This window comes from Choloepus didactylus, chromosome 7 (genome assembly GCF_015220235.1).
Source record: "Choloepus didactylus isolate mChoDid1 chromosome 7, mChoDid1.pri, whole genome shotgun sequence".
Taxonomy (NCBI): domain Eukaryota; kingdom Metazoa; phylum Chordata; class Mammalia; order Pilosa; family Megalonychidae; genus Choloepus; species Choloepus didactylus.
This window is the reverse complement of record NC_051313.1, coordinates 127,205,232-127,212,699: the sequence shown is the minus strand read 5'-3', so window position 1 is coordinate 127,212,699 and position 7,468 is coordinate 127,205,232.

The window sequence follows — 7,468 nt, the reverse complement described above, 5'->3', positions numbered from 1 at the left end:
AAAGTTAGGGACAAGAAGAAAAATCATCTCTAATTCTACTCTATGGAGAAACTATGACACACTTTATCATACTTTTCTTTTCTAGGAAAAGTGTTTTGGCATGGTGAAATCCTATGAGAAACTTTTTTTTGGAAAACTTTTTACTTTGAACTAATTTCAGATTTACAGAAAAGTTGCAAAAATAGTACAAAAAGTTCTCTTATATCCCTCAACCTGCTTAATATCTTACATAACCATAGAACAATTATCAAGAACAAGATATAGACATTTGGTACAACAGTATTAAATATATTTCAGACCATATTCAAAATTCACCAATTTTCCCAATATTGTGTTATTCAGGATCCCATACTAAATTTAGTTGTTATTTTTCCTTAGTCTCTTAAAATCTGTAGTAATTCCTCAGTCTATGCTTGTCTTTCATGACCTTGACACTTTTGAGAAGTAGTGATCAGTTATTTTAAAGGATGGCATACAATTTGAGTCTGATATTTTCTCATGATTGGAGTGAGTGTATGCTTTTTGGCAAGATATATTGCAAAAAAATGATGAAGCTCTTTCTCAGTGCAAGGAGTTCATAATGTGTCTTCTCCCTCATGATGGTTACTTTTGGCCACTTAGGGTAGAGTCTGCCAGGTTTCTCCACTGTAAACTTATATAATGGATATTGTAGGAGAGATTCTTTGAGACTGTGAAAATCCTGCTTCTTTTTAAACTTTTGCCAACTAATTTTGTCAACCTTTATTGAATTTTGTCTGCAACAAGATTACTGTGGTGTTTGCCTAATAGTTGTTCTCTATTTCCTCTCTCCTTGTACATTTATAAATTGGAATTCTACTGCAAGGAAGAGTTGTCCCCTCCTTATTTATTTATTTATTTATTTACTTACGTATTTTTAAAATTTATTTATTTATATCAGCATGGAATCAGGGATATATAATTTATTCTATGAGATAAAATCCAATGCTATAATACACAAAATTCAATTTCTTTCTATACACCAACAATGAAGACTTGGAATTTGAAATTGAAAGTACAACTCCATTTATGATAGCACCAAAAAAAATGAAATACTTAGGTATATATCTAACAAAATATATACAAGGAGGAAAAATGCAAAACTCTAATGAATGAAATCAAAGAAGATCTAAATAAATGAGAGATATTCTGTGTTTGAGACAGGAAGATTGAATATTATTAAGATGTCAAATCTTCCCAACTTGGTCTATAGATTCAATGCTGTTCCAATCAAAATCCCAGAAAGTTATTTTGTGGAAATCAACAAACTGATTCTTGGGCTTATATGGTGTGCCAGTTTGAATGTATTATGTCCCCCAAAACACCATTATCTTTGATGTAATCTTGTGTGGGCAGATGTATTAGCGTTGATTAGTTTGTAATTCTTTGAGTGTTTCCATGGATATGCAACCCACCCAACCATAGGTGATAACTGATTAGATAATTTCCATGGATGTGTGGCCCTGCCCATTCAGCATGGGCCTTGATTAGTTTACTAGAGCACTGTATAAGCTCAGACAGAAGAAATGAGCTTGCTACAGCCAAGAGGGACACTTTGAAGAATGCACAGGAGCTGAGAGAGGAGCTGCAGTTTACAGAGACATTTTAGAGATGGCCTCTGAAAGCAGACTTTTGTTCCCGAGAAGCTAAGAGAGGACAAATGCCCCAACTGCAACTAAGAGTGACATTTTGAGAGAAGCTGCAGCCTGGAGAAGAACATCCTGGGAGAAAGCCATTTTGAAACCAGAACTCCAGTGCAGATGCCAGCCATGTGCTTTCCCATCTAACAGAGGTTTTCTGGATGCCAACGGCCATCGTCCAGTGAAGGTACCCAATTCTTGATGAGTTACAATGGACACTTTATGGCCTTAAGACTGTAACTGTGTAACCAAATAAACCCCCATTTATAAAAGCCTATCCATTTCTAGTATTTTGCAGAAAGGTAGCATTAGCAAACTGGAACATACGGAAAGGCAAAAGACCTATAAAAACAACACAATACTGATGAAGAATAGAGGATTGACACTACCCAACTTCAAGACTTCCTATAAAGGTACAGTGATCAATACAGAGTGGAGTTGGTAAAAGAATAGACAAATAGATAAATGAAACAGAATAGAGGGTCCAGAAATAGATGTATTCAAATATAATCAACTGATCTTTGACAAAGAAGCAAAAGCATTTCAATGGGGAGGGAATAGTCTTTCCACTCAAGATGAAGGAACGACTGGACATATACACGCAAAAAAAAAAGGAATCTAGACACAGACCTTACCCTTTCCCAAAAAATAACTCAACATTAATTACAAACCTAATATAAAATTCAAAACTATAAAATTTATAGAAGATAATGCAAGAAAAAATCTAGGTTTCCATATAGTTGAAAAAGGTTACAATGAAAAATTTTATATTGTAGGTGTGGCCACAATAAAAATTTTTTAAAGACATGGAACTGTACAACACAAAGTGAACCCCAATGTAAACTATAGACTTTGGTTAATAATATAATTATAATATTGGCTCATTAACTGTAACAAAGTTTCCACACTAATGAAAATGCTAATAGGGAAAATTGTGTTTGTGGCATGGAGGTAGGTGTAGGGGTGGAGAGGTATTTGGGAACTCTGTACTTTCTGCAAGGTTTTTGTATAAACCTACAATTGTTCTAAAAATTACATTTTTACAAAGAAGAAAAAACCTCAAGTAACTCACAAAAGATTTGTATCTAAAATATACAAAGAACTCTTAAAGATAAGGAAACAAACAACCCAATTTAAAAATAGGCAAAAAAGCTGAACAGACACCTTGCCAATGGGAAATAAGCATAAGAAAAGATGCTCAATATCATATGTCATCAAAGAATTGTAGATTAAAACAAGGAGATACCAGTTGTAAAGTAGCTAAAAGCCAATACACTGACAAAACCAAATGCTGCTGAGGATTTGGAGCAAGAGGAACACTCATTCATTGCTGGTGGGAATGTAACATGGCACAGGCACTTCAGAAGACAGTTTGGCAATTTGATACAAGGCTAAACAAAAACTTACCACATGATCCAGTCATCATGCTCCTAGATATTTACCCAAATAATTTGAAGACTTATGTCCAGGCAAAAATCTGCGTGTAAACGTTTATAGCAGTGTTCTAGTTTGCTAATGCTGCCGGAACGCAAAACACCAGAGATGGATTGGCTTTTATAAAAAGGGGTTTATTTAGTTACACAGTTACAGTCTTAAGGCCATAAAGTGTCATCAACAAGGTAAGTCATCAACAATCAGGTACCTTTACTGGAGGATGGCCAATGGTGTCCGGAAAACCTCTGTTAGCTGAGAAGGCACGTGGCTGGCATCTGCTCCAAAGTTCTGGTTTCAAAATGGCTTTCTTCCAGGATGTTCCTCTCTAGGTTGCAGTTCCTCAAAAATGTCACTCTTAGTTGCACTTGGGGTATTTGTCCTCTCTTAGCTTCTCTGGAGCAAGAGTGCTTTCAATGGCCGTCTTCAAACTGTCTCTCATCTGCAGCTCCTGTGCTTTCTTCAGTGTCCCTCTTGGCTGTAGCTCCTCTTCAAAATGTCACTCACAGCTGCACTGAGTTCCCTCTGCCTGTCAGCTCATTTATATGGCTCCCCTGATCAAGGCTCACCCTAAATGGGTGGGGCCATGCCTCCATGGAAATATCCAATCAGCTGGGTGGAGTGCATCTCCAAAGAAACACTCAAAGAAATCTAATCAAAACTGATAATATCTGCCCAAACAAGATTACATCAAAGATAATGGCGTTTGGGGGACACAATACATTCAAACTGGCACAAGCATCTTTATTTATAATTGCCCCAAATTGGAAGCAACCAAGATATCCTGCTATGAGTGAGTGGATAAGCAAACTGGTACATCATATAATGGAGTAATATTCAGCAATAAGAAGAAGTGAACTATCAAGCCACAAAAAGATACAGAGGAAACTTAAATGCATATTGCTATGTGAAAGAAGCCCATACATACTGTAGATTCCAACCGTATGTCATTCTGGAAAAGGCAAAGCTATAGAGACAATAAAAAGATCAGCATTTGTCAAGGTCAGGGAGGGGGGAGGAGGCAAGAATGGATAGGTGGAGCACAGGGCATTTTTAGGGCAGTGAAACTATTCTGCAGGACATTGCAATGGTGGAAATATGGCATTATGCATTTGTCAAGACCCATAGAACTGTACAACACAAAGAATGAACCCCAATGTAAACTATAGTCTTTGGTTAATAATATAATAAAATTGGTTCATCTATTCCAACAAATGTACCATACAGAAGCAAAATGGTAATAACAGGGGAAACAGTAGAGTGGGTTTTATGTGAACTTTCTGTTCTTTCCAAACAATTTTTCTGTAAACTCAAAGCTGCTCTAAAAATAAATTTTTTTTTAAAATTCCAATATTATCATTTTTCTTTTTGTACCAGCTTTGGTCATTAAGAGCTCCTTTAGATTCTTTGTTTTTTCAACAAGTTCCCAAATTCTCTTGAGCATCTCTTTGTATTCTGGCATCACAAGATATTCCAGGCGCATTCTATGTTTTCCCTGCCCCACCCTGAAACAAACCACTTCTCCAAGGAGCCCTGGTTCATTTTTATTGGAAAATGGTGCTGAGAAGCCAAGCATTGGGTGCCAGGTGTGCTCGTTGCTACTAAGGTGTCACTGCTTCTAGTGTCTCTAAGCTGACAGAGCAAGGACATATTTGTGTATTTACTAACCCACACATAAGCACACACATCTGTTTTTGTATCTATATAACTACACATTTCGTCCCATGTAAAATGTGGATAGTGTCCATAGCAGAGGATTTCTGTATTGACTAAATAATAAGGTAGCTGCACAAAGTTATGTAGTCAATAAGTAGAAGGTATAATTACTAAGAATAAGATGGGATAAAGAGCAGACATACATTACTAGGTGATTCTGGTAGCCCCAAAGCAGTCAAGGGCCAATTCACCCTCTGTGGGTAGAGAATAAAGTAAAGGATGCTTAATTTGTTACTATTCTTTCTCCTTCTTTAGCCCACTCTAGTGTCCAGTCAAGTGTGAATCCAAGTAAGTAAGGATGATTTGCTGCTGCCCCATCCTCCCAACCTGTGCTCACATCCAGCATGGACCTCTTTACTAAGGTTTCACAAGCAAGCCCAGCAAGCCCCAGGAACACCTATGTCACAGAAAACACTTTTGCCCTGTCAGTGAACTCTGGTGAGACTCAGTGGTTTGCAGACTTGGCTGGACATCAGAGTTACCTAACAAACTTGTCAAATATTCAGATTAAGAGGACCCACTGGAGACTTATTGGATCAGAATCTTTTGGATCATAGCCTTGAATCTATATTTAAAACACATGTGCATACACACACACACAAACACACAAACACAAGCAAGAGTGGAGACTTTTGGTATTGCTCCTAAAACATCAGAGAAAAATGTCAAACAAATATTTGATTTAATATTGGCGGATCCTCAATGTCTTCTCTAATTCAGTCAAATAGTTTTATTTATAGGTCTATTCAATTCAAGAGTATATAGGAAAACACTCTGTACCATAGGAGCCCCTCATAGGGGAGTTGAAAGATCACAGAATTTGGAGAGTTAAGTCCCTTTGAGTCAGAAGCAGTGAGGCATACGTAGAATAAAGTGAACTATTTGAAAGCAAACTTCAAAGTGTTGTACAAATTTAAGTCATTTGTGGGAGTAGTTTAGTCTGTCATTAAAAATGAGTACAATCCCTCCGTTCTAGAGTCAAGTGCCCACATAATTGTGGTTTCCCTAGTAACCATCAGTGTGATGTGAAAATGCTTACACATTAAGGTTTAAGAAATATTGATGATTTACATCAGTTTTATACCAAATAAGCATTAATTTTAAGAAAACTGTTTTGAAACACTTCATTAATGCATCAAAGATCTCTAATCTTCATTTCAGTAGTGCAGGTTTCTGTGTATGGAGAAGACTTGGGGTAATAGAATTAAAAATTAAAGTGATTCTCAATGCAACGCTGTAGGCAGGCATGTCCATCACCTTACAGCATTGTGCAAAATTGTATCTTGTCTCTCTGCTTTCTTGGCTTGCAGTTTTTTAGACAGTTCCAAACCATTTTTCAGGAATAATTCCTTTAGCTGGGCTTTCATTGCCAACGCATAATCTTCCATTGTTTGGCCAGCTACCTAACCAAACCCACCCCTTCAGAGGCCTTGCAAAGGATGTCTTCAGAGTGCAGTGACATGGCTTTGATAGCCTCTCAAACTACTGCTTCTGAAATGGAAATTTAAACTTGTCATTGAAGCCCTAAATGCCACTTCTTTTCTTTTGTTATGGAGCTCTGGGAAGAATTGGACCGTAATTTTCAGGGGGATTGAAATCCTATTTTGTGAGTTGGCTAGTCATTCATCAGCTATTCAGGAATAACAGGATCTGGGTTTCTCTAATAATGAGAATAGATGGGTTATAATCTATGCTTCTCATTTATTTTCTCTTAGGATCAGTGCTTCAACTCCAGCTTGTACTAGTGTATTACAGTTTGGTCCAGAAACATATGCCCAAAGATCTCAGCAAGTCTGCAGACAAAGTAAAGTGCACTAAAGTGCACCCCCACTTCCAGTCACTTTGTGAACATTATCTGAGTGGTTATTGAAAAGTCGCCCTCTTTAATCTCTGTACTTTGACAGTGTCTTGGAATCCCCTGCCTTCCCAAATATCCTGAATTTAAGGTATCTCAACCCATGGAGCAGCTGTCCTGAGGAAGAGAAACAACAACCCCGCCCCCAACCCTTGGGAGCAGAAAGGAAAAGAATTATCCTAAGGAATTGTTAAAAATAAAACAAAAACCCAGGTGCAGCGGACAGAAATAAAACCATGACTATATAGATTGACATCCCGGGGGTTCCAAAGTTAACCCAAAATGGACAGTAATTTGTTTGGGATTAAACTAAACCAGTTTGATGAACTCAAATGCCCTCGGCTCAATAGGCAGGACTCTCCGAGGAGCCTGTGTTACTTCCTTCACTTAAGCGCAGATTTGTAATAAAAATCTTAATGATAGTGGCATATTTTTTGAACATATAGGAAACTAACCACTTGGAGAATCATATTTGAGAGGTCAGAAAACTCCACAGTTAAAGATCAGGTTATAATTTACGAAGAAAATAGAAAGTTTTGTTCCTCTGAGATGGAATTTGCCGAGCACGGCGGGAAATACTGATGGTTTTTGGCATAAGGATTTGTGCTTCTCTTATATTTTGAGACCTGCGTGAAGCCTGAGGCTTCGGGGATCATTTTCTGAGAAAAACCACGCAATTCGGGGCAGGGAATTTTGATATTTTTGGCTTTTTTTGAGGTGTAACAAACACAACTCTGGATCCAAGAGGACACTCTGCGGCTGCCAGCGAGGCGGGCTGGACAGCGCACCAATCACTGAACAGCTCCGC